The 25,907-nt window shown below is 61.4% G+C and overlaps 1 protein-coding gene and 1 long non-coding RNA gene across 5 annotated transcripts in view; one reads left to right on the forward strand and one right to left on the reverse strand.

Moving 5' to 3' along the window:
• Window positions 1-13,922, reverse strand: part of GRB10 (growth factor receptor bound protein 10) — a 113,816-nt gene extending 99,894 nt beyond the window's left edge. For 2 of the 3 annotated variants that reach the window (XM_051853162.2, XM_051853161.2), the window contains exon 1: window positions 13,715-13,922. The gene's annotated coding sequence lies outside the window, so the exon portion shown is untranslated. Of the gene's footprint in view, window positions 1-4,582; window positions 4,988-13,714 lie in introns of those variants that run through there. The other variant, XM_070059469.1, reaches the window with a different exon arrangement.
• A 161-nt stretch (window positions 13,923-14,083) lies between these two features.
• On the forward strand, window positions 14,084-24,511 carry LOC138845826 (uncharacterized). 2 transcript variants are annotated; one of them, XR_011383013.1, is made up of 5 exons: window positions 14,084-14,276; window positions 14,834-14,970; window positions 19,480-19,619; window positions 19,832-22,655; window positions 23,418-24,511. It is a non-coding gene; the product is annotated as an uncharacterized lncRNA (long non-coding RNA). The 2 variants fall into 2 exon arrangements; XR_011383012.1 differs by having other exon boundaries at window positions 14,085-14,970.
• The last annotated feature ends 1,396 nt before the right edge of the window (window positions 24,512-25,907 follow it).

Raw genomic sequence — 25,907 nt, forward strand, 5'->3', positions numbered from 1 at the left:
AGGCATCCTTTGGCCAAATATGTCCACGCCACACATGCCACCCAGAGTACCCACACCACTCACCCACGCCACACACAGTATCCACACCACTCACCCACGCCACCCACACACACCACACACAGTATCCACACCACTCACCCCCACATACATAGTATCCACACCTCTCACCCACCCACCCACACCACACACAGTATCCACACCACTCACCCCCACATACATAGTATCCACACCTCTCACCCACCCACCCACACCACACACAGTATCCACACCACTCACCCTCCCCCCACAGTATCCATACTACTCACACCACACACAGTATCCACACCTCTCACACCACACACAGTATCCATACCACTCACCCACGCCACCCACACACACCACACACAGTATCCACACCACTCACCCCCACATACATAGTATCCACACCTCTCACCCACCCACCCACACCACACACAGTATCCACACCATTCACCCACGCCACCCACACCACACACACACACAGTATCCACACCACTCACCCCCCCACAGTATCCATACCACTCACACCACACACAGTATCCACACCACTCACCCACGCCACCCACACACACCACACACAGTATCCACACCACTCACCGACCCACCCACACCACACACAGTATCCACACCTCTCACCCACACCACACACACCACACACAGTATCCACACCTCTCACCCACCCACCCACACCACACACAGTATCCACACCTCTCACCCACCCACCCACACCACACACAGTATCCACACCACTCACCCCCCCACACTGTATCTACACCACTCACCCATTCCACCCACACTACACACACAATCCACACCACTCACCCACACCACACACACCACACACACAGTATCCACACCACTCACCCACGCCACCCACACCACAATCCATACACTCCCCCACACCACACACACCACACATGCCACACAATCCATGCCATCCACGCCACACACACCACAAGCTGCCCACACAACTCAGCCATCAGACAGCCAGGTTCACTGCCATGGTGCCACAACGCTGTGTTCAAATGTCCCTATTGTATTAAATGCGAAGGTACTGAGGCCGCCCACTTGGATGCACTCGAGTGAACGGAGTGGAAAGGAGAAGACACGGCATGGCATCTTGAGAGCACACATCCACGTGCACGTGGCTTGTTCTGCAGGCTCTCCCTGTGCCTACTTCACAAATCCAGCCCCAGCACAGGCAGGTGCACACAGAAAAAACACAGGAGAGGACACTTGGAGACGTTTGTAGGAGACGGGTTTAAACAATCAGCTCATTTCAGGGATGAACATTCTGAAACCCAGGAGTTCTTTCATAACTTAGTTTTCCATGAACTAAAGACCCCTTGTGTGCACGGGTGTCCAAGTGTCGCACCAGAACAGACTTATCTCCATGACCTCTCGCGGGCCCCTGCACAGGCTTCAGTGCTACCCCGTGGTTTCAGGTATCCACAGAGGGCTTGGACCAGCTCCAGAATGAGGGAACTGTTGCCCCTCATGGGCCCTCTGTCTGCTCACCCCCCACCCCGCCCCCCGACACAGGGCCTTCATTATTTCCAACCCAAGTGGGGCAGGAACAAGCTACAGCGACAGCTGGCCCCTCAAACATTTGCTGAGTGAGTGACAGGAGGGAGAGGTCCTGACAAGTCTTGCGAAGGCCTCCTTGTAATCCTCATCCCATTTGGGCACCGAACAACTGCTTGGGGTTGCAGGGCTGTTGGAGGCAAAAGCGGACAACCAGTTGCAAGCCATCAGCGTGACTGCGGACTCAGAAGCTGCCTCCCAGGGCAGTCATTTGGCACAGTGGCCAAGTCACTGCCTGGAATACCAGCATCCCATATAGAAGTGCCTGGACAGAGCCCCAGCTCCCCCACCCCACCTCCAATCCAGTTTCCTGCTAGTGTACTTCCTGGGAGGCTGCAGGTAACAGCTCAGGCACTTGGGTGCCTTCCACCTTCATAGGAGACCTGGAGCCCTGGGCTCCTGGTTTCAGCCTTGCCCAGCCTCATCTATCTCACGCATCTGAGGAGTGAACCAGCAGACAGAAGATCTTACTCACTATAGTGCAGGAACAGAGGGGAGGTATTTGAGGAGACTTACAGGTACTGCATAGACACCTAAAGCCAGATTTGAGCTAGGGGCACCCTGACTTCAGCCCAGACCCTCCCAGGTCCACCAACCAGGGATGACACCGGGAGCCACAGACAAGAAGGGGCGGAAGAGCAAAGAGGCCCCAGGCACGGCGGCTGCCCCATGCCCTCCCCGTCCCAGTCACAGGCAGTATTTCCCTACCAGTTTCATTTAAACTCTGTCCTGGAGAGGACCTAAGCCCACTCCCCACGAGCCAGAGAAGGGGAACCAGAGCAAATCTTCATGGACACGGCGCAGGTGCCCATGCGGCTCGGGGTCAAGACCCATGGGTCACTTCCAACTACAAGGCCCCCGACTCACAGCTAGGTTCTGTCCTCTGTGAGCTTAGCGCACAGAGCACTGCAGGGTTGGGGGCTCCCCCGTGCCCACAGCCACTGCCCAGCGCTATGACAGAGCCTGGACCAGGCAGCACTAGCCCAGGAAGGAGCAAACTCAGAATCCCAAGTACAGTTTCTACTGAGAAAAGGCAGTGGGAAAATGACTAAGTGGAGCCATCGCCAGCCAGGGACTGCCCAATGTGACCTCCACAGCACACGAACACAACCAGCATCTTGGTCAAGGAGAGGCTGCACGGCCCCAGGTGGTCTCACAGACCACGTCACCGTCTCAGCTACGCAAATGCACTCTGTGACATTCCACAGTGACGCCACCGCCCGCCACCATCTCAGAAGGCCTCCCCCCCCCCCAGTTGAGCGGCGTGCGCCTACACACAGATTACAGCACCCTGGTTCCAGACACCACACATGGCCAGGCCAAGAGTCCCACAGACATGCCTCCCAGGGTGGAGCAGAGGGAGCCCCGGGGAAGGAGCTAAGGGAAACAAGAGAGTCTCTCTGGACCAAGGCTCCCTGTCCCCCCAGGGCCCACGGGGCTCTGACTGCCTGAACGCCCTCCTTGCTCCACCCCTGACCTAGCACTGAGGGAGCTACCAAGCTTCCGACCTAATCCCCTGGAGCCCAGAGCACCACAGAGGCCCCCAGCCTTGCACCTCTCGAATTCCACACAGACATGGGCAGACAGGTCAGCCCCACAGGTGGACTCTGCATGGACAGGTTAGTGTCCAGAGGCCACGCCAGCAAATCCCTAGTCCTCACTGCGCATCGGCCTGGGCCTCACTCAAGGCTGGTTTAGGGCAATGGGCTTCCAGACACATTCTTCCCCAAGCACAAGCCCCAGGAAGCAGCCCGGCTTCCGTGGGCCCACAGGGCTGAGTGACCGTGGACTCAGACTGCAGTCTAAATGTCACCTCGCTCCGAAACTCAAAAGAGGCAGTGTTCTCCGAGAGCTCGGAAGCCCCGTCCTGGGGCGGTGACTACACGAGGGCTGCAGCAGAGACCTGCGGTGGAAAGCCTTAGCCGAGGATTCAGGAATAAAAATAACACGCTTCTATTCTACCAACCTGGGACTCCTCTCACTCCCTCTGAGCCCACAGTGAGACTGCCATTCCCTCCGCTGACTGCATTTTTCCACAGGGAGTGCACAACACCCTCTGTCCCGCAGGGCAGGGCCAGGCAGGGCAGCGGGCATTTCAACCCCAAGCCCACAGCAAGGCAGTGCTTCGGGCACAGTGGCCTTGCACCCCAAATCTCCATGCGTTTTGCTTCCCCGCTCAAAACACACCCCTGGCTGCTGCCCATCACAGCCCATCCCCAATCCGTCCACGAAGCACACGGGCGTGGGCCCTGCTCCCACCACAGGCAGCCCCAACCTGCCCAGCGCAGCAGCGGGCCTTGGCGCTCCTACCGCGAACACCCAACTCCCCTCCGGACTTCAGGAAAACAAGAAAAACCACCCCGCTGCAATCCCCCGCCTGGCAGCCGACAGTCAGAACGGGCGCCATCTCAAGCCAGCAGCCACCTGTGTGCCCAGGGCCCCCGCCACCACACAGAGGACCGCAGGGCCAAGGACAGCCAACCCGCAAACGGGCAGCCGGGCCACGAGGGCAGGGGAGTCCTGCGCGCACCGCACCAACGCGCTGAGCTCCATGGAGGATGGAGCGCAGGGAGGCTGCCGGCGTGCAGTTCCCGCGGGAGCAAGGCTTTTGCGGGGAAAGGGGCAAAGTCACGAGGTGCTTCACCGCAGAATTCCACGCCGGCTCCCGCGCCGCCACGGCCGGGCAGAGACCGGTCTCCGTCCGCCACGCACAGCGTCCCTGCGCCCGAGGCGCGCCGGTGCAGCTCCTCCTGGTTACGTAACAGCGGCCGGTCCGCGGGAGGAGGTTACATAAGCCCGTCTTGCCGCCGCGGCAGCGGAGCGCCACGCTACCGCGGCATACATCACCGCCGGGGCCCTTCCTCCCCACACCCGGGGCCGCGCAGCCCACGCGGAGCCAGCCCTGTGCACCGACCGGCCGCGGGCACCGCGGCAACCCCTCGCCCCCGCGCCGCGCCGACGGCCAAGCCCACCTGCGTACCTGGGGACACTGCCGCGGCGGCCTCGGCCGCACGGTGTCGCTGCGTGCGCGCCGCCGGCCCGGGCAGGGCTCCGGCGCCCGGCAGTTTCCAGCGTTTGGACAGCGCTCCGCATGGACAGCGCTCGGCCACGAGATCGCGCCAGCGGCGCCCGGCTCGGCCCTGACCGGGGACCTGCAGCGCGGAGCTCCGCAGCGGGGCGCCAGAGCCACCGGGCGCCCGAGTGCGCGCTAACACGCCCGGCGGGCCAGTGCCGCCTGCGGGGACGCCATCCTGGCGAGCGGGCGATCCTGTGGGCCGCGCGCGCGGCCGGTCGGACCCACGCCCATCATCTCGCGGGTGCCGAGGCCCTCCTTTCGCGCTGCTCTGCCTTCCAGGCCCGGTACCCCCAAGCACCGGGCGGACGCGGGCAGCACCGCACGCCCTTGCGCACTACGGAACCCCAGGACCAACCCATGTGACGCGGCCACGCCCCAAGGCCCGGCGGGGGCCCTCCGCTGCCCAATCCCCGGATCCCTGGTTCTCATGGCAACCCCCAAGAACCTCGGGCTCCCGGCAGCGCTGCCTCCCCTCCCCCACGGCCCCCGCCCGAGGGCCGGCACGCGCACCACGGCCGGCCGCTCTGGGATGCCGCGTCTTCCGTGCCCGCGCAGCGCGCGGCACACGCGAACGAGCGCAGGCCCGCCGCGGGGCAGCGCCGGCAGCACCATGGGCAGCTCCCAGGCCGCGGCGAGGGCGGGGCCATGCGCGCCAGGCGCCGGCCGATCGAAATTTCAGCACCAAGGCCGCCACCAAACAGCACCAGGGCCAGCGCCACTGGGCAGAGCGCGCCTAGACGCGGAGAGGAGCGCGGTGCCGCGGCAGACCCGAGTTGCGGGGGCGGGGGCGGGGACCTCGGCGCGGTGGCCGTGACTTTACACGAGCACCCCAGTCGAAGCCGGCAACAAAGGACGCAGAAAGGAGACACCCGCGGCTCCACACACAACGCACGCACACGCGCGCACACGAGGCTGTCTCCGGGACCCCTGCCCCGCCCCCACGGGCCCCGAAACCCGAGGACACGCGAGGCCCTTACACGCAGTGGAGGGACGTCCGCACGGAACCTTCTGCTCGCGCCCTCCCGTGCGCTGCGCATCGTCTCTAGGTTTCTCATGAGCCCTCAGACCACGCAAAGGCTGCGTAAACAGTGATCGCACCGAGGTGTCTGGAGAAGAGGGACACGGAAAGCAGGCCGTTCCCCAACCTCTTCTATCCCTGGGCGGCGGAGCCTGCGCATGCAGGACCTGTGACTGCAGAGGCCAAGGGTGCATCCACCTCGCCTGCAACAAAGGAGTGGGCAAAGAAGCAAAGAAGGGCTGGGGATACTGCTTTGGTTTGCACAAGGTCAGGGAGCTGGCAAGCAGCTCTCACCGCGCTCCCGGCAGGGCCCATGGGAGGGAGGGTCGAACGTGGGGGATGGCAGCAGGAGCAGAGAGAGCATCAGCCAGCGGCCGGGACCTGCGTGCCGTCTACATGGGGGCAGAGGCTGCAGGGCCCTGGTGCAGGAGAGTCCAGCGTGCTGGGAGGCCAGCTCAGCACCCCCCCCCAGCCACACCAGACGAAACCACAGACATTCACCCCAGGGAGCAGAGGCTCCGAGGTGGTCATGACCACGAAATTCCAACATTGTAAAGTCAATGAGATGAAAGCAGAGTTGAGGCAAGTTCTGAGAGCAGCCACCAGTAGAGCATTAAACCCCAAACAAAGGCCAAGGAGCCTTTCTCACAGCCGGGCTGACCGCAGGCGGCCAGGCCTGCTCCAGGAGGTGTGTGCACCCCTCCCTGAAAGCCTCCACCTTCCACCAGGCAGCAGAGTGCCCAGCACGTGGCACAGGAGTCAGTGGCCTGGGACCCCACCCTGCGGTGCCAGGAGGAGTCAGGGTGCAGACGCCACAGCAAGGCCCTTTTGTTCTGGACCCCAGGCCGGGGCTCTTCTGACATGCTGACCACGCCCCACCTCCGCCATCCACCCGGCAGGGGCTTCCCTGCCAGGCTGGACATCAGTGGGCCCCAGCCTCCAGGGTGTGACAGGCCTGCCACACCCCTCCCACCGCATAAGGAATGCCCAGGACAGTCTCCGCCTGTGACCACTGGGCACGCTGCCACACCAGGACAACAGGAGGGCAGCTTCTCAAAGGCATCAAGGCCGGGGGACAGACAGTGATGGATGGAGTTAGCAGATGCAAAAGTCCTGAGCTAAGCCCACAGGTGGAGATGGACTGGATGTACTCAGTGGAATTCCAGAAAGCCTTAGGAGTTAGAACCATAAGGGCCTCTGGGGGTGGGGGGCAGCAGGGTCCCAAAGGAGAGGAAGAATTGGAAGCAGCCCAGGCCCCCTCCCTCACTCCAGCGGCCAGACCAGGGCTGGGGCTGCCCTTCTGAGAGCAGAGAGGCAGGTCTCGGGACCCGGACACCACCAGGGATCCCAGCCCCCCACCACACAGACACCCCACACGGCAGATGAAGACACACCCATAAGAAGCCGCAGGAGAATCTCAGAGAACACGCTCCAGGCTTCCAGACAGGACAAAGCCAGAGCCACGCTGGTGTCCCTCACGCAGAGCACACGGCTGAGCCGCACCCGCACGGCCAGGCTGCCTCAAGAAGCAGAACTCTGCACTCAGAAACACTCACTGCAAACAACTCGAGACCCCAGAGGCCCCAGAAGTTGTGTCCCACCCACCCCTCCTCGGGAAGCTGTTACAGAACACTCTTCATCGAGTTCCAGGAAGAAACCAGAAAGAAGTCACGAGACCCAGGGGAAGGCAGCGGGTGTGCCCAGGACCTCGGAGATGGACTGGGAGCCAACAGGCGCTGTGGCCAAGGGCACCTGAGCCTGATTCCCCGGGAGGAATGTGGGGGAGCAGCTCGTGCATGTGCGGGAGCTGCACAGCTGTGTGTGTCTGGAAGCGGACGTGACAAGTACACTTTTTAAAAAAACTGAGCAAAGACAGCTCGGGAGAAAACAGAATGTTCTTCGAGACGGGGAAAGCCTCAGCCACGTGGGACCGTGCCCGCCCTGATTCCTGGGCTGGCCACGTTCAGCGGGAGACGTGATGGGGGATGGGAGAGGGTGTGGGCTTCCAGCACCGACAGGGAGAGAGCCCCACTCACAGGGAGGGGCCTCAGAGAGGCCCCGGACAGACTGGGTCCTGGGGGAAGGGAGGAGGGGGCAGTGCAGGAACTCAGCAGACCGCGGGGCCTCCCTTCAGAAACCCAGAGGTCAACAGAAACCGCCTGCAGCTTAGCCTGGCTATCTCAGGAATTTTTTTTTTTGAAGATTTACTTATTTATTTATTTGAAAAGCAGAGTGACTGAGAGACAAAGAGAGAGGCGAGCCAATTCACTCCCCAAATGCCTGCAACAGCTGGGGCCAGGAGCCAGGAACTCCATCTGCACCTCCCTCATGGGGGGCAGGAGCTCAAGTCCTTGGGCCTTCCTCTGCTGTCTCCCAGGCACAGCAGCAGGAGGCCGGATCCAAAGTGGAGGTGGGACTGGACCCCAGGCACTCCAAGACGGGACGTGGGGGTCCTGAGCAGCGGCTTAATCCGCGGCGCCACAGCGCCCTCCCATCTGGGGAACTAGCAGACCGTATCCGTATATCACGTCCCTATGTCATGAGATGAAAGAGCCTCGCTGCACCTAAAGACAGCGTTGAGTAACAGAAAGTCGGCTGAGGCTCTGGGTGACCAGAGGAGACGCCCGGGTGGCGGGGACAGGCGGAGGTGGAGGAGCACAGGCTCTCCCCACGGCCTCACCCCCTGCTCGGGGGCTCCGTGCCGAGGCACTGAGCGCGCCCCTCTCGGGTCACACCCTGGAGGGCATCTGGGAGCCCCCGCAGCTCTTCAGGAGGGAGCAGCGGCTCCGTGGAGGCGCCTTGCAACGCAGCCCTGCCCGGCTGGGAAGACGGGGACGGCGCCTCCGGCTGAAACCAGCGCCTACGGGACAGCGGGCAGGCCCTGGACAGCTCCCGGCCCCGCCCCCGCGGGCTGCGCAGAGCGCGCATGCCCCAGGCCGGGCGCTGTCCTTCGGCACCACGCTGCGGGCGCACTCCGAGCTCGCGGAGCTCCGCTTAGCGTAGCTGAGCTGCGCGTTTCTCGGAGCGGGGAATCCTAAGAAATGCTACTCCGTGGTAGCAATTCCTCACCCGAAATTTTGGGGCCCAGAGTGTTTCAGATTTCGGATTTCTTTGGATTTTGGATTATTTGCATATACACAATGAGCTATTTTGAGGGCGGACCCCACGTGTAAACACAAAATTCATTTGTTTCACAGAAAAGGGACCTTCAAAAACTTCATGGAAATGCATATTATGAAACAAGCAAGCAAAGATTTCAAAACATTTTAGAAACAAAATAATCTTACCGTTCAATTCCGCTTTTCCAGACTTCTAGAAGTGCTTTGTAGCCCTTATGTTCATAGCCTGAAAATGGTTTTATACAGCATTTTTTTCTTAGTTTTTATTTATTTTCATTTTTACATGAAAGGCAGAGAGACAGAGACACAAAGATTCTTCTATCCGCTGGTTCACTCCCCAAATGGCTGCAACAGTAGGTTTCTGGGCCAGGTGAGTCTGGGAGCTGGAGCTCATCGGGGTCTTCCACACAGCAGGGCCCCACTACCTAACCCTCGCCTGCCGCCTGCCGCGGTTCGTTCATCAGAAGCCAGAATCGGACATGGAGCCAGGCACTCTGCGTGGCAGAGTCCACCACTCCACCGAATGCCCACCCCATACAGTAGTAATTCAGGGTGTAGAATTTTCCACTTGTGGCATCGTGCCAGTGCTCAAAACGCTTCAGGTTTGGAACATTCTGGATTCTGAGATTATGGCTGTTCAGCCTATATTAGATGCCGTAAACATTCTCGTCGCGGCGTTCGGGGTTAAGATGCCTGCACCCCTGACTCCAGAGCACTGGGTCCCTGCCACTGTGTGGGGAGACCTGGGCTCCTGGGTTTGGTGTGGCCCAGGGCTGGCTGTTGTGGGCACTTGGGGAGGCTGCACTCTAGCGGGAAGCTGGACCCGAGGCTGACGCAGGACCCACTCCCGGCACCCTGAAACCGGGTGCAGGCATCCCTAGCGGCATTTCCCCTGCTGCATGGAACGGCTTTAGAGGCCCCTCGAAGAGCTCCCAGGGTGACACGCTCGTGACAGGGAGGGCCAGGTGCTGATTCCGTGCTGAAGCAGTGAGGGCGGCTGCCAGCCCCCCACCCTGCACCAGCTGTGCTGAACTTGGGGTGGGCTGACTGATCAAGACCAACACATCCTGAGCTCTTTCTGTGCCAAATGCTTTTTTTTTTTTCAAGACTTATTTATTTGAAACAAAGAGTGACAGAGACAAAGAGACCTTCTACCTGCTGGTTCACTCTCCAAATGGCTGCATTTGGAGACTGGGCCAGGCAGGAGGCTGGAACTCTATCCATGTCTCCCACGTGGGCAAGAGGAAAAGCAGTTAGGCCATCCTCCACTGCCCTTCCAGCTGCACCAGATCACAGCTGGAGCAGCCAGGACTCAAACAAGCTCCCTGCATGGCAATCAGGGGCTCAACCCCCCTGCACTGCAACACAGGCCCCGCCCAGCGCTTTCTGAATCCCAGAAGCACAACTGCAGCTCCTGGAGCCCAGGCCCAGTGACCGAGCTCCGAGGCCATCAAGGAGCCAAGGAGAGGCGGAGCTGACCGCCTCGGGAGGCCCACAGCCCCCGCCGAGCTCTGCTGAGCTGGCGTGCGGCAGGCCGTCTGCTAGTTGCAGGGAACCCATTTTTGATGGCTGCTACGGTTTGTGGCCAGTGCCTTTGCCCTCAGAAGGCTGCTCAGGAGGCGTCCCAAGGGTCACAGCAAATGCAGCCCGTTGGAGTGGAGGACTTGCGCTCACACGAATGTGCACAAAGCACCAGAGATGAACGCAGGGGGAGCAGAGCCCCTTTCCTACTGAGCTTCACACCCAGACGGAAAGCAAGGGCGTCCGCCATCCTGGGGCAGGCTGACCACCCCGAAGCGCCCCCAAATCCACGCAGAAACTAGAGGAGGTGGGAAATGTGAGGCAGCCACCGCCAGGAAACGGGGTCTGCCCCGACGCAGGGAATCAGGCGCATTCCTCTCTACCTGACACTGTTTCTGCTAACCCCAGATTGGCTTTTTCTTTTCTTTTTTTTTTTCTTTTTTTTTTTTTATGTAACCGCTGCAAAGGACGACCACACCACATTGCATTCCATGCTGAAAGAAGAGCCGCGGGCCGGCCTCTGCATGGGGGGTTGCAGGCCTTGCATGCTGCTGTCCCGCCACGGGCCTGGTGACCAGCAGGCATGTGGACAAAAGCTCACTCCTCAGAGATCAGCTCAGCTGTGTCTCTAAGCTAGGGAGGGCAGGCAGCAGCGAGGGCTCCACACCCATCAGCGGGCAGGCCCTGCAGATCCCTGCTCAGAGCCCCAGAACACCTGTCTCCCAAGCCCCAAAAATAACTTGACCACCTCAATGCTGCACATAATCCGCCACACTTCTGAACTGGGTTTCATGGGAAAACGTTGAATACAACACCAAAGTGTACTGGGTGCAGCCAAAGCAGTGCCCAGAGGGAAACTTCTAGCTTTAAATGCTTCTATCAGCAAAGAAAAGTCTAAAACCAGTGCCCTGGGGTTCTACATTAAGGAGCTACAGAAAGAAGAAGGAAGGAAACATCTACAATTAAGCAAAAAACAAAACGAGGCAGGTTAAAAACAAAAAAATTCAAGTTTATTCAATTTAGAACATAATGACTGATAAAGACACGGTAAATCTCTCCTCCTCCTGAGCCCATGCGGTCCACGCTGGATTAGCAGACAGAGACAGACACAGGGATTATGCAAACGTGCAAACCCACAGGCCCGGAGACAGAGCGAAATCCCTCGCTGCGAGCCCTGGCAGGCGGCCGGGACAGGCACACAGCACATCCTGTTCTGTGGGCCTTTCCCACCCGTGCAGCCCAGAGCTGGACAGAACGTCGAGGAAACGGGGCCTTAATTTATGCCACCTCAAAGCGTCAGGCTTCATCAGCCAGCCCAACCAAGAAACGCTACTGCTCCAAGATGCAGCTGGAGGCACAGCGGCCGTCTTTGTTCGAGCACATGGCCAGGTCCTCAGAATCAGTCCTGAGCCAGCTCCTCGATTCTGACTTTGCTCTTTCACTGGACACAGGCATGGCCACTGGAGCAGGAGCAGGGCTGCCCCGGCTTCCGCTTCCGGTGGCCAGCACCGTCCAGAGCCCTGGACAAGCAGCTCTGGGCCCGGACGGCTCCGGCTTCCGGGTCTACAACCGAAAACCAAAATGGGGCCGGCCAGAGGTGAAACACAAGGGCTGGTTTGGGGGGCCCTCAGCTCTTCCATCTTAATTAAACCGTCATGGAGATAGCAAGCCCCACTCAACAGGCATGGGTCCACGTGTGAAGGGCGAAAGCCCGGCCACGCGGTGACGTGAGGGCTGGCAGCAGCCCCTCAACGGCCTGGCTGTGTGGCGGGCAGGGCGGGCCTCCTCCTCCTCCTCGCCGCTGCTCCTTCCCAGGTGGATGTACTCTCTCAGGGGCATAAAGCACACAGGGCTAAAAACACCCCACGTTTAGGCCGTGCTGACAGCCCTGTCACGTGCTGGGCCTAGGACCTTGGGCAGGCCGAGTGACCTTGGGAGCCTGGGTTTCAGACCTGTGAAACGGGGGTCAGGGGCTGCAGACGGGATTAAAAGCAACGGGGCGCCTCCGAGGGCCTGGGGAGCTGGGAAGAGCTGCACAGGTATCCGTGGCCACGCTTCTGAGTTACACCAGTGAGCCTGCTGGGCGTGCAAAATCTGTCCGCAAGCTCCCTCCCTGCAATCAGGGGCCCGGCCTGTGCCTCCCCGCGCTCTCTCAAGGGCTCCCAGGAAAACTCCAACATTCCATGCAGTGATCCCAGAGTTGTGATTTTTTTTTTTTTTTTGAACAGAAAAACCTAGACATCCGGACGCATTCCTGGAAGCACAGTGGCTGCAGGGCTCGGAGTCCACTGAAGGCTTCCCAAGCCACATTCGGTGCCCTGCGCGGCGGGAGCCCGCTCCTGGGCAGAGAGGCGGTGTGGACACCCCCCGCGCCAGCGCCCGCCACGCCAGCGACGCGTGCTCAGGGCGGAAGGGAGCGGGGCGCGCAGCAGAGGGGCTCCAAATGGCTGAATCAGCATTTTCAGAGACAAAGTATTCTGGGCCCAGCCTTTTAACCGGCGGCGGGGAGAAAGTTGTGCAAGAAGGCGCCTGGCCTCGGCAGCGCGCGCGCTCCGGGCTCTGCTCTGCATCCCTGGAACGGAACGGGCCACCGCGTCCGCGGGAGACCCTCTCTCCGGCCTGGGACCCCGCCGCAGGAGTCACCTGTGGCTCGCCCGCGTCCCCGGCCCGTTCGGCGGCGAGCGCAGGCACTCAGCACAGAAGTAAAGAAGGGCCTGGCCGCCACCACGCACATGCCCCAGGCCCCGGGCCGAGGCCGCCGAGAGGCGCCCGGCGAGGCGGGGAAGTTGCATCAGAAATTTCCCCCTGCAAACCGCACGGCTCTTATCACGCGCGCACGGCCGGCCCGCGGGCCCCACGGCGGCTAACGGGGTCACCAGCAGCACCCGACGCGACGACCGCCCCGGCCAGGGCCGGGCCGCGCGCCGCGCTCGGGAGTGTCTGGCACCGCCGCGGGCCGCCCGGGCGCGCGCGCCGCCGCCCCCGCCGCGCAGCAGAGCGCCGCGGGCCCCTGGAGCGCGGCCTCGAGCGCGGGCCCCCGCCCCGGCCCAGCCCTCGAGCCGCCGGCGGCGTCGGGCAAGACGGGGCCCGAAGGCGCCGCTCGGGCTCCCCGCGCCTGCCCCCCGGGGCCCGGGGCGCAGCGGGGAGAGCCCGGCGGGGCGCCCAGCCGCCTCCGCCGCGCCCCGCAGCCCCGTCCCGCCGCCCCGGGGCGCCCGAGCCCCCCAGCCCGCAGGCGACGCCCTTCCGCCCGCCGCGCCTCGGCGGGGCCCGGCGTCCCGGCGCGGCCGGGCAGCGCGCAGACAATGCCGGCCCGGGCCGCCGCCGAGGCGCGGCGCGGACCACAAAGTAACTTGCGCCGTGGCGCGCCCAACTCCGTACCTGCCGAGGCGCCGCTCCTCCCTCCGCGTGGCCGCCTGCGACCCTCGGCGTGGCCGGCGGCGGTCGCGGGTCCCCGCGGGCGAGGCTGCGCACAGGACGGTGCCGGGCGCCCCGCGCCGCCGCCGCCGCCGCCCCGAGGCTGCGCGGAAACTTTGGGCTCCAGCGGCTCCGCGCGCGCCCTGCCCTTCCTGCCGCCTCCCGGCCTCCCCACCCCCTCGATGGGCTTTAAACCCGCCCGGCCCCGCCCGCCGCCTCCGCCGCCGCCGCCGCCTCCGCCTCCGCCTCCTCCCCCGGCCGCCTTTCCTGCTCCTCCTCCCGCCGCCGCCGCCCGGACCGCTCGGCGGCCGCCAGCGCGGGAGGAGCCGGCCGGGCGCAGGGCGGGGCGCAGGGCGCGGGGTGCGGGGCGCGGGGCGCGGGCCCCCTCCCTCCGTGCCCCCGGACGGCCACCGCCGGGGCGCGGGCGGCCGCGCCCGCGCCCGCGCGGAGAGAACCGGACCCGTCCCGAGAGGCAGTTTGGAAGCGAATTGTTTGCAACTCACAAAGTCTTCACTGTGGGATCCGAGTGCGTGAGCTGGGGCGCTCGCCCCCGCCGGCCGGGGCCTGGGGCCGGCCTCCCCGACCTGGGGGTCCCCTGGTGCGCGAGTGGCTGGGCCCGCGGGCGCGCGGGGAGGCCCCGGGCTGCTGTGCGCTTGCTGTGGGCGCCAACGATCTTCGGTGTCCGCAGCCCGGCAGTGGGTCCACGTGGCTCAAGTACAGCACGCCCCAGGCCCGAATCTGTGGGACCCGCCGTCCGGAGCGGGGTTACCCGGGTCCGCACCGCGGCAGAACGACAGCACAGGCGAGAAGGGTACAGGAATGGTGGCTTCCAGGCCTTGGTGTTAGAAAAGCAGTCGCAAGAGCACACAGCCCTCATGGGAATGCCCACTGGCCTTGAACCCACTGGGCCCCCCCCGGGGGGGGGCGCCCGCTGTGCAGATGGGAAAACTGAGGCCGTAGGAGGCAGGACCCCTGCCCGGAGGTTTCCTGGCTGCTCTGTGCCTGGAGCCCAGGCACTTCTGTAGCCCGCCATGTGGAACACTGTGGTTGGTGAAGGGTCCCCCTCTGCTCCCACCCAAACAGGCCTGGCTGAAATCACAGCCCACCCGCGCCAGCTGGAAAACCGCAAGAAGAAAAGGGGAGAGCCAGTGAGAGGACCCCGCATTCCTGCAGGAGAGCGCGGAGGACTCAACAGCAGGCAGGCGGCCGGCTGGGGCCAGGTGTGTAAGTGGGCACCCACAGCCTTGCCCGGCAGCGCCACCCCTGCGCCCACCACTGCCCTGTGGCCATGCAGCCTTTGTGGCTGCTTGAGGAATTCCTGGCACAAACTCATCTTCCCCTGAGTCCCTCGTGAGCAGGCTTCCCAGTTGGTGTCCCTGGGTGCTGGGTGTGTAGATGCCTCTCCCGAGAGCGTCTGACACAGCCACAGATGCCACATCCGCCGTCCATGTGGGTTACACACGTCCGTCCTATCTAGGTCTGCCTGCTGTCGGCCGATCTGACAATTTCCCTAGAAATAATAACTACAGAACATGCTGGCCGCACTCGCTCGTCCCCAGGTGTGTGGGCGTTCTGACATCGCTGCGCCCTCAAGGGTTCTGTGCCAGCAGAGATCCCTAGGATTCCTGTGTCCTGGCCCCCACGTGCATGGGCATGTGGACAGGTTGCATCTCCATGCCTCCCCCTGTCACCCCCCAAACAACCCCAGGACAGCAGCCAGAGGAGGCACTGAGCCGTGAGGGCCAGGCGCCTCACCGAGGGGCAGCACACCTGCAGGAATGAGGGGTCAGGACAGGAAGCAGGGCTCCCTGGAGGAACTCAGTGATCCGGACGTGACATGGAATCTGAGGGTTCCGATTGGGAGTTGGTAACGAGTTGAGTGACATCTGCCCATCTGCCCCCAGCCCATCCCCTGCTGGTCCTAAGCCTGGTGACTGTGGGAACCTTGAGCCCTTCCCAGCGATGCTCCTCCAGCAGAGCTGTGCTGGGCCTTTCTGTGGTCAGTGGTCAGTACTGGGAACTGGTGTCAGACAGAGGTCTTGAAGAGGCTTTCAGCCCCAGGCCCTGCCCCAGACACCGGCCTGAGCCTTGCACACAGGGAAGAGGACCCGGCATCCAGCACTGGCCCTCACCCCTGCTCACCTGGGCCATGACCACCAGGTGCATGGCCCAGCACCATGGTGCACGGCACCTGGGACGTGTGCATGGAAGGCAGAGCTGGAGACCAGCATCAGAGGCACAAAGGACTGCCTGCCTATTGCATGGGGCGGAGAGCCACCGTTCATCACGGCGGCCCCAGCGCCTGCCCCAGGACCCCAGGAGCCTGTGTGTTCTCCGGATCCTGAAAGGGCGGGTTCAGGTTACCCCAGAGGCCAGAGCTGGGGAGCCTGTTGGCACCCAGGAAGAGATTCCCGGTGCTGACCATGCCCCCACGGAGTCCTGGCACCTCAAAGATTTAGTTGGGCAGAGAGGGAACTGAAGGAGGGGTCTTTGAGGTCAAGGGAGAGGGGTAGACCTCAGCTCAGACCCAAAATCGGCCTTGGCTCCTTCAGAGAGCAGCGGCACCAAGTAGTTCCATGTACTCATTATTTACTGTAAGGATTCATTTATTTATTGGAAAGGTAGAATGACTTAGACATCCCTTAGCCCAAAGCCAGGAGCCAAGGACTCTGTCTGGGTCTCTCACGTGAGTCATAGGAGCAAACCCAAGCACTTGGGCTGTTACCGCTGCCTCCCAGGGTGTGCACTAGCAGGAGGCTGGATCAGAAGCACCAAGTAGCTAGGACTCTATCCCAGGCCTCCCTAAGTGGCACCATCACCTGCTGCACCGCAGTTCCCACCCCAGGTAGCTGTGTTTGGCCATAGAAGCTAGGGCTGGGGGTCCCAGTGCACTTGGGGTTGGCTGGGATACCATGCCAGAGAGGTGAGAGGGGCGTGCACTCAGGAGCAGTTTATCCTTGAAAATGACTGGTGGGAGGGCCCAGCATGGTACCCACCTGCACCACCCAGTGTCCCAGCTGCAGGCCCCAGCAAGCCTGGCTCTCCTTGACCCATCAGTCGGTCAAGGATGACAGCTGACCCTGAGTTAGGTTAGGTTGGCCAGTGTGTGGAGGGATGAGCCAGCCAATAGATGCCTGCACCTGGGGTTCTGAACCGGAAGTGCTGGGGACCAGGTGAGGAGAAGTGAGTTGGGCTCAAGGTAAAGGCTGTGGGAGAAAAGGTGTCCCGAAGGATGCCCTCGGGGCCAGCGTCGTGGCATAATGGGTTAAGCTGCTGCCTGCAATGCCGACATCCCTTACGGATGCCAGATCAAGACCCGGCTGCTCCAGTTCTGATCCAGCTCCCTGCTAATATGCCTGGGAAAGCATTGGAGGATGGCCCAAGTGCTTGGGTCCCTGCCCCTGGCATGGGAGAACTGGAAGCTGCTGACTCCTGGCTTCAGCCTGGCACAGCCCTGGCCAAGGTGACCATTTGGGGAGTGAACCAGCAGATGGAAGATTCTCTGTAACACTGCCTTTCAAATAAATAAAAATAAATCTTGGAAAAAAGAAAGAAAGGATGCCATTGGCGTCCCGTCCCCCTGGGCTGACTAGTGTTGCCCTTGTGCTTGACTATCCCATCTAACTTGCGATGGCTTCATGCAAGCTCTCCTCGTTCTCCTCTTTCTGAAGTAGTTTCCGTCAAAACGGCTCCATAAGTGAAACGGGCTTGCTGGGGGCATTTTCCTTAGTGCGGCTTCTCAGGTGGGACTGGCTGGCCGGAAGACTCACACATTCTGGCGTGCGTTTGGTGGAGTGTGGACACGCACACAGCTGCACCTGCAGTCCAGGGTAGACCCAGCGTTTCCGGTCTGCTGCACCCTCTCCCCGTAGCTGTGTGTTTCAAGAACAGCACCCAGGTGGGCTAGTGCCGTCTGCAGCTCGGCACCCTGCACGGATTGCACCCACATTGCTTCGTGAATCGAGAGCTTTTCCCTTCGTTTTCGATCTGTTTACGTGTTTGGAAGGCAGAGGGATGGGGAGAAAGAGAGAGAGGAAATCTCTCTTCTGCTGGTTCACTCCCCAAATGGCTACAACATCCAGGGCTGGGCCAGGCTCAAGCCTAGAGCCTGGAACTCCATCTGGGTCTCCCACACAGATGGCAGGGGCTCAAGCACTTGGACCATCTCCCGCTGCATTCCCAGACTCATTAGCAAAAAACCGGATCAGAACCAGAGCAGCCAGGTCTTGATCTGGCGTCCGTAAGGGATGCCAGTGGTGCAGGCAGCCCCAGCTCTCTCCTTTGTAATGTAACCTACTGTACGGGTTCGTCAATCTGTGCATCCATTTACCTGGCTGGCAGGAATCTGGGCTAGTCCAGGTTTTGTGCAACTGTGAGTGAAATGGCTGTTCCGTGTAAAGGTTTTCCTGGGAACACAGGTTTTCTCTTGGGCAGCTCCTAGGAGAACGCAGAGTCGTTTAGTTATGCGCAAATGGTCCCCGATTTTCCGGGGTTTGACTTTGCAGTGCTGCAGAAGCATTTGTACGCATTTCGTGGAAATCATACAGAGAACGTGGAATTCCATCTTCCTGGGCTAGCACTGTGGGTCATGTCCTCTCTGGTCAGCAGCCGCGTCACCCGCAGGGCTGGGAAGAGGCACCTGACATGGCAGTGTGCTGGGTTTTCTGTAGCTGATGCTCCGTTGTCCGTCAGGAGGCACCTGGGTGTGTTTCACCTTATCAGAGACTACCGGGTGGTTTTCAAAGTAGCCTCACCATTGCATCCACCCCAAGTGCATGAGTTTCCGGTTGCTCCACGTCTCTGTCAAGAGTTGCTGTTAAAAAAAAAAAAAAAAAAAAAAAAAAGAGTTGCTGTTGCCAGTCTTTGCGATTTTAGTTGTCCTGATTGGTGTGTAGGGGAATCTTACTGCTTCATTCATTTTCATTTGAAAAGAAACAAAAAAAAAAAAAAAAAAAGAGAGAGAGAGAGAAACACACAGAGATCTCCCATCTGCTGGTCCATTCCCCAAATGCCCACAGGAGCCAGGGCTGAGCCTGGCCAAAGCTAGGAGCCTGGAACTCCAACCGGGTCTCCCACGTGGGTGGCAGAGACTCCCGTGCGTGAGCCGTCCACTGCTGTCTCCCACGAGCGTGGAGCTATATTGGAAGCAGAAGAGCCGGGACTGGACCCAGGCTCCCTGATATGTGATGTGGGCTTCCCGAGGGTCATCGTAAGCAGCGCACCAGCACCCACCTCTCTTCGATTGCTGTTTGCGAATTCCTCCTGGGTAGGAAGCTGGAGCACTTCTTCCTGTGTTCGTTTGCCGTGCACGTGGCTTTTGCGAAGTGTCTGTTGAATTGTGCTCATTCTTCTAATTGGGTTGTTGAGTTTCTTGTCGTTGAGGTCTGAGAATCCTTTTATATATTTTTGATATCAGTCCTTGAGCAGATATGTATGGCAAGTACTCTTCAAATATTGTTTTCTAAATAGTGCCTTCCAAAGAACAGAAGGTGACTTTTAGAGACTAAATTACCAGTTCATCCTTTCTCAATTTTTGTGTTTTTGCATCCTGTCTAAGAACTTCCTTGCCACAAGTTTTCTTCTAGGAATTTGATAATTTTAGCTCTGGCGTTTAGAGCTATACAAGTGGTTTTCAGAATATTCATGGAAAATGTGTGTTACAAAGTACATAAGGATTTCCAAATTTTGTCACTAACAGTAAGTTGGTCTCTTAACTCCATCTTGCACAGGGTTCCCGAAGGCCCTCCCTGGTCCAGACTGAGGTCATTTTGCAGATGCAAGAGGTGTGGCTGAGCCCAGTCGTTCCACGGGTGATGGGAAGGAGTGGGCTGGCCCCAGCTGTGTGACTCAAAGAGTCGGAGACTTGCAGGTGAGGATGGAGGTGGCAGCCGGCAGTGCTCGGGTTGGTGAGCGTAGGGCAGAGCAGAGACCATGTTGCTTGGAGGCCAGCGATGTGTGTCTTGCCTTTCGGGGGGATTAGAACTCTGGTGGAGCATGTGAGGGGCTTGCCAGGGGGGCTGTGCAGCCGACCCGCCGCCAGTCAGGTGCGCAGAGTGTGGCCGAGCCTTCCTTGTTTTGCAGGGCGGCGTGGGTCCTTTTCACACTGCTGTCACAAACTGCTTGAGGCTGGAGGCTTAAAAGAAAAGAGGTTTGTTCAGCTTACCACGTTGGAGGCTGAATGTCCCCAGACCCAGCAGTGCCATCTGGGTGGGCCCTGGGGAGCTCCTGGGAGAGACAGTGGAGGGGGAGGGAAGACGGGGGCCCGGCTGCAGGCTTGCTCCTTCCCCCCCTTGCAGGCAGTACCCGGGGTCCTTTCTGGGGCAGCGCCCCGTGGCTCAGGCCCACCACCTCCCCGTCACACCAAGGGCCGAGGCACAGGAGCCTCTGGGGCAAAGCCCAGCCAGGCCAGGGTACCGTGGCAGTTTGCACCGCACGTGGTGTGTTCAGAAAAGGCCTCAATCTGGCGTTTCCCCTGCATTCACGTGCTGGCGGCTCCCGAGAAGTCGGATCTGGCAGTGCAGGCCCCCGTTCTCATTGGCTCCCGTGGCAGCCTCATGGTGGTCGGTGCACTCCAAGAGCTGCCAGCCCCAGGGAGCTCCCAGCCACGGGGCTGGGCGGGCGGAATGTGGAGCCGGCAGAGCCCAGGCCTTGGGTCCTGGGAGTAGGGCTTTGAGAAGATCACCCACACCTTCCAGCTGGCTGTACCTGTCTAGGAGGCCGGCTTTTCAGATGGGAATGGGCTCACAACAGGCCCCTGTGTGTCTGGTGGCTCGGGTGTGGATGAGACCCTGGAGACCACAGAGCAGCATGGCACAGAGTGGGGCTCAGAGCCCCCGGCACGGAGGGCAGTGGAGGGCGTGTACTGAGACCCCTCAGCTGCACCCTCCGGGACCTGCCACACCATCCTGGGCCCAGGCGCTTCCCGGCTCTGCCCACAGCATCTTCGGGATGATGGCCGTGCCTGGGGCCAATACCGGTCCAGGCATCTCCCCCCCGCCCCGCCCCCGCCCCTTGTGTCCAAGGGCACTAAGGGGACCCTTCTGCCCCTGGCCTCTTGTAGAAGCCCTCAGGAGACTTCTGTCTGAGCATCCAGGACACGGCCTTAGGGCTGCACCCTGGAGGAAGGAAGACGAGGCCGTGAGCGTGCAGCATTTCAGACGTCTACGCTGGGGGGAGGCTTCCACCAACCAGAGGCCAGGACAGGGCTGGGGTGCCTGCTACGTGGACAGCAGCACATGGCCCTTGTGAGAAAGAGGAGGCGAGGCCGCCTCCCAGTGGCAAGCAGCCTGGGAGCCGGGCTGCAGCAGCGGGGACAAGCGTCCAGACCTAGCTCCGCCTCTGAAACAGGAGCTCCTCCGCAGCCACTTACAAACAAAAGCCAGCCCAGCCCTTTAACTCAATTAGAAGTTAATTAACCACTAATGTGGCACAAACTGTACTTAATGAAATATATCTCCATCCCAATACACTCCATGGTTTTAATAACCAAAGTTCCAGAGCTAACAGGAGAATCCAAAAGAAGAACAAAATTAGTTAATTGGTAAAAAATTATCTGCAGCTACCGGGGCTCTCACAGCTGCCGCCTAAGTTGTGGGTGAGCGAGGGGCTGGGCTGTGCCTGCCTTCCAGACAGCACCGCACGGTTAATGTTTAAATGGTTAAAACCAGAAACTCCCCGGGTTAGTCAGCGCTCATTGTTTAAGAGGATTAATCTGCTGCAAGTGTGTGCGACTCCACAGAAAATAGAACAGCTAATCCTGGAGATGAACTTGACAAAGAGCCGGCAACCACACTTGCAGGACGAGAAGCCGGTGCAGGGCCATGCAGCCGCCGGCTCGCCCTAGTCTCAGGGCCCTGCGCCCATGAGCCGAGCGCGGCCGTCTGAGCACAATTTCGTTTCACGCCGCGTGCAGAGTCGGTTGCATGGACTCCTGGGCGGCCCACACTTTCTCCAAGAGAACGCTATTTCCTCCTCTCCTCTCAGAACAGGCACCATCTCTGCTCCGCAGCGCCTGCCCCGTGTGCAAGGTGCACTCACGCTGGATGCCGTGCCAGGTCCTTTCTACCTGTGCCGCACTTAATCCTCACGAGACGTCGGAAGGTAAATACCGCTGCATTGTTTTATAGGCGGGGAAGCTGCATGGCTTCCCGGGGCCACGTGACGGACGGACGACGGCAGGGCTGGGGTTTCTGACCGCCAGGCCCCCTACGTCGGCCCCTCTCTTCCATCCCTCCTCGTGGCTCTGCTGTGTTCTGTGTCATCGGGCATTTCAGCATGTGACCTCGGGACGCCGCCTGCGCACCGCTCTGCGGTGAGATTTCGCTCTCGTTCACTTCCTCTGAAGCAAGGGTGCTGTTTACTCTCTGGATCATAGAGCGTGATCCCGTTCCTGGTGCAGCCGTGAGCCTGACCCCACCGCGGGGGAAGCCGGGCACGGGAGGAAGAGACCAAGTCCTTTCTCCACAGGGTGGGGACTTCAGCCGCCCTCCTTGCTGCCACTGCCCACCTGCGGTTGGGGAGTTTGAGGGCTTGGCCGTGATGTCAGCTTGGGGATTCTGACTTCCGGGACCAGACAGCCACAGGACACGGGCGGCTCCACGTGGGGCTGGCCCAGCGGTGGTCCCAGATGGAACCAGGTCAGCAGCTGGCAGAACTCCAGCGAGCACAAAAGGGGTGCAGGTCATGCAGGTGGGCGGCCCTCGCAGCCAGGGGACACCAGGCGTCACCCAGGTGCACGTCCCGGGCAAGCCGGTGGAGGCAGCGCGCACGGCTCCTTCGCAGATGGAAGCTCAGCGCCTTCGGATGCGCAGTTCCCTAGCAAGGACGAGGCAGGACACCGTCCGGCAGGGAGCGGTGACACCAGGGAAGACGGGCGCCCACCGCCAGCACTGGGCTTCCTCTGGGGGTGAGACACCCGGGAATCCGCAAGGGTCCGGGGGGAGCAGGCAGAGCCCCTGGGAGGCTGTGAAGAGCAGCGGCAGGCGCCCGTGAAATGCTGTCGGCAGGACGAGGCTGGTCAGCCGGGGAGGCACAGAGCAGAGGTCCCTGCGGGTGCCCCCATGCTGTCCAGGGCTCCCCGAGCTCGCGCCTGGAGTCCAGGAGACAGCGGGGGCCATGAGGACCGTCCTCTGTGCAGCAGCCAGCGTCTGTGCGTGGCCACGAGCTGCAGGAGGCTCAGGTCAGGTCACCTCCAGCTGCAGGTGGGCTGGAGCGGGCACTGTGCCCTGGAGGGGCCGCTGGGCCAGGGGCTTCGTGTTGTGTCCAGCCGGACACATGCTTCGGTCAGCCACAGGCACCACTCTCGCCCTCCTTCTTATTTGCTGTGTCATTCTGAACAGACTGATTCATGTTCTCGTTGATAAAGCCAGGGCGGGCGTTCTTACCTAATAGGGTTGTTTTCATATTTTACTTAATTTTGTCCATAATGTATCAGTATTCTAGGGCAATATAATAAACCAGCCCAGCCCTGGTGGCATAAACACACCAGCTTACTATATTTGCAGTCATTCAGACACAGACAGCTGGCGTGCCTCTCTCTAGGCCGTGCCTCTCTCTGCCACGTCCCAGGGACACAGTGGCTGGTTTAGGAACAGGCAGGGGAATCGGCTCGGGCCAGGGAAGGGTGTCCCTGGGACTGTCTAAAGAGGGAGTTTCTGTTCTCTTGCAGGCTATAAGCTGTGACATAAAGTGTGCAACTGCAGACGCACTGGCAGCCTTCTTGGCTCCAGGAGGATCCAGTGAAGCGGAAGCTGGTCTCATGACCCACCACATGGAGCTGTGGGGGACACAGGGCTGTGATCCCAGCCATCTGATCCTGGGCTGCATGTCCCACGGGTCAGTAAGCATCCCCACGGTGGTTGTTGTTGACTCATGGTTCCTGATGACAAGTAGTGTTCCGTTCACGCGGACAGCACGTCGTAGGCTCCCCCCAGAGAGGAGCCCTGGGCCATCTTCACAAACACAGCAGGTCTCCTGATCCCGTAGAGCGCTTCCCCCATGTGTAAGGGTCCCCAGCCAGGCCAGGTGCAGCGGGGAGCTGGAAACCAAGCCTGCCTGCAGAGGGACCCTCCTGCCAGCCGTCCTCTGTCCCGTCCTGGGGAAACATGCGCTTGCAGTCACTCGGCTTCCCAGGGCTTCAGGCACTCAGGTCGTCTGCACCCTCTCCTGGTGTCTTAGCCCAGGGTCTCAGGGAGACAGCTCCAGGAGGCCCCTCAGGCCTGAGCCCCAGGTCCTCAGGGCTGACACGGTCCCTCGAGCACCCGCAGGTGCAGCTGTCCGTCCAGCGGCGTCCCTGGGACATCCTGGTGCGGTGGGGAGCCGCAGGTGCAGCTGTCCGTCCAGCGGCGTCCCTGGGACATCCTGGTGCGGTGGGGAGCAGGTTTGCGGTTCCGCGTGGCCACTGTTTCATGCCGTGGCTCCTGGGCAAGACACTCCGCCCAGTTAGAAGGCAAGGGTCCCCTGCTCAGGGCTGCCTCCTGCCTTGCGGTGGGGCCAGGGCCCAGCAGGAGGGCTCTGTTGTGACCCTCACCTGGAGGCCCGGGCCCCTCCCCCACCTGGAGCAAGGTGCAGTGGCAGCACTGCCTCCCGGTGGGGTTCCCTAGAGCGGGAACCAGAGTACTTGAAAGCCCTGTGGGAGATGGGCTGAAGAGGGAGGTGGATTTGGGTGCAGTTTTTGAATGTGTGCACGAAGGGGGGCTCCAGAACATTCCTGGATGATGGCCCCGAAGAACACGCAGGGACGTGAAAAAACGCTTCCCTGAAGTGAGCCTGCCTTCTTGTCTGTTGCCCACGACCGTTTGGAGGCGGCCTCGACCCCGAACGCCCGGCAGTGCTGCTGTCCGGGACGCTGGGTCGTGCTGTGGTTGGGGGAGGCTCTTGGGTTCATCCCCGCTGGCGCCACGGTCTCCAAAGCGAGGTGCCCCAGCAGGAGGCGATTAGCGCTGGTTCCTCGGAGCAGGTGGTGGGAAGAGGAGCCTGCGCCTCCCACAATCGCCTGGAGCCTGTTTCCTGCCTTGGTTTGTGACACCTCCCGCGGGCACGCGCACACACGGCCCCCGTCCCGCCCCGGGCACCTGCTTGCCAGGCTGTGATGCAGCAGGGGACACTGCCAACCCCAGCGCCCTGCTGTGTGGCCTCTCCAGCCACCAGAACCGTGAGCCCAAGCTGCCTCCCAGTGTCAGAGCCACACCCCCGAGGGCACTGCACACACCAGGGCCATCACGCACACCCTGTCCGAGGAATGTGCCTCTGTGCCTGTGCCCACCTGTTACCTGGACAGGGCAGTGCTGCCTGCAGGGTAGGCTTTGAGAAGCCCCACCCCGGGCCCCTCCCTCCCTACACACACCTCCTCCTCCAGGCTGGCCTCTGGCCTCCATGGCCTCCATGTGGCCCAGGGGCAGGTGAGGAAGGAAAACGGAGGGAACACGGAGATCACACCTGCTGTCCGTGGGCAAAGGGCTGCCCTCCATGGACATTCCCTCGTGGCCACACGTAGCAGGGAGAGCTAAAAATACTTGGAATGTCAGCCACCCACCCCGCCTTTGCCGCTCCTGGCCCGGTGCAAGCCCGAGGTCTGGTAGGGCAAGCCGCCTTCTCACTGCTTTGCAGAGCCGGCAGGGCCCTTGGCGCCACACCGCTGTCCTGTCCCACCCTGCACACGCGAGACCCACAGCGGGGCCTCTGCCTGTAGAGCGTGGCCCAGCTCCCTTCCTGGCCTCTGTGGCCGCGCCTCGGCCGGGCTGGGCCTGCCCACGCCTGTGGTCTGCCCCCGAGCCTGGGTTCCTCACGACACTGTGGCTCCTTGGGCGACGCCCGCCCATGTCCCTGCAGTGTCTGTGTCCCCCAGCAGGCCCCCGCAGGCGCCACAGTCCTACTCCCAGAGGCGTTGCCACCTCCTCCGTCTGACTCAGACTGCACACGGCGCCAGGGTCGTGGGCAGGCCCCCGGTGGGCCGGAGGGCTGTATTCTGAAGGCAACAAACGCAGCTTAATGTTCCCTCCGAGTGGGAGTCCACAAACCACTCCGAGCCCAGTGACAGAAGCTCCCAGCATCTAATTTGTCATCATTTCCTGGACCTGGGTTTGGCCTGGGCCTGGGGGTGTTCAGGGGCCCCCTGGCTGCAGCCACAGCAGCTCAGCCTGTGGCTGCGCTCATGTGG

Source organism: Oryctolagus cuniculus, chromosome 16 (assembly GCF_964237555.1).
Source record: "Oryctolagus cuniculus chromosome 16, mOryCun1.1, whole genome shotgun sequence".
Lineage (NCBI taxonomy): Eukaryota > Metazoa > Chordata > Mammalia > Lagomorpha > Leporidae > Oryctolagus > Oryctolagus cuniculus.